The following is a 1,185-nucleotide window of genomic DNA, read 5'->3' on the forward strand; positions in this document are numbered from 1 at the left end:
ATATATATATATATATATATATATGTGTGTGTGTGTGTGTGTGTATTATATATATATGTATATATATATATATATGTATATATATATATATATATATATATATATATATATATATATATATATATATACATACATATTTTAAGATATTGAAATGAATTAGATTACTGGTTAGTGAATCTAGTGGTTTCAAGTTTTATATATAAATTGGAAGGACATATTGGTATAAAAAAAATCCCAGCAAGATAAAAACGCTCAATATACTAGACAGAGCAAATAAAATTAGAGTTTATATGTTAAAATTTCATTTAAAAAGAGTCAGTTTACAACATAAAAATGTATTATTTGAACCAAAGAATTCAATGTTTAAATAATAATAATAATAATAATAATATATATATATATATATATATATATATATATATATATATATATATATATATATAAATATATATATATATATATATATATATATATATATATATATATTTATATAAACAGAACGGGACAATAAAATGGTCGGCCTAGAAAAGACGGTATTATTCCATTTCTGTTTGATGATAACATGTGTCTTTTGTCTTTTTTTTTTCTGAAGCGAGCCATCTACTAGTTGGCCAGTTGTGTACGGATTCTAGTGTGATAGGAGATTTTTTTATCATGTCTGAATGTGACACAACGTTCAACGAGCGAGATCGCATATGTACACAGCTCATGCTCTCTACCGATCCAATGACAACCGGGCCATTACCAGCATCCTCAGAATAAAACCTCCGACGGTCGAATGCTTAAGGGCACAGCTCAACGAAGTTTTCGGTCACGGTTATGATCTTTGGTGTGGTTTTTAAGTTAGGTCTACATCATGCCACCTCACATCTTCAAAGTCAGCTTGAAAGTCAACACCAAATTGTATCTGGATGTGCTGAAGAGTATGGTGATCACCTGGTGCAATTAGGTGCCTGCTGGCAGACCTTGGGTGTGGCAACAGGACTTGGTGCTGGTTCACAAGTCCAAAGAGACCCACGCTTGGTTTCAGAAGGAATGCAACGATTGTGTACCCACCTCTCACTGGACTGACTCTCTTCCTCTCCGACCTGAACACGCTGGACTACTTCGTTTGCTCATACGTCAAGATCATCACCAACACTGCTGACAGCATCAAAGCAAGCCAATCGCCTCCATCTGCCTATA

Source organism: Euprymna scolopes, chromosome 1, assembly GCF_053919585.1.
Source record: "Euprymna scolopes isolate OS-2025 chromosome 1, ASM5391958v1, whole genome shotgun sequence".
In the NCBI taxonomy this organism is placed as follows: Eukaryota; Metazoa; Mollusca; class Cephalopoda; order Sepiida; family Sepiolidae; genus Euprymna; species Euprymna scolopes.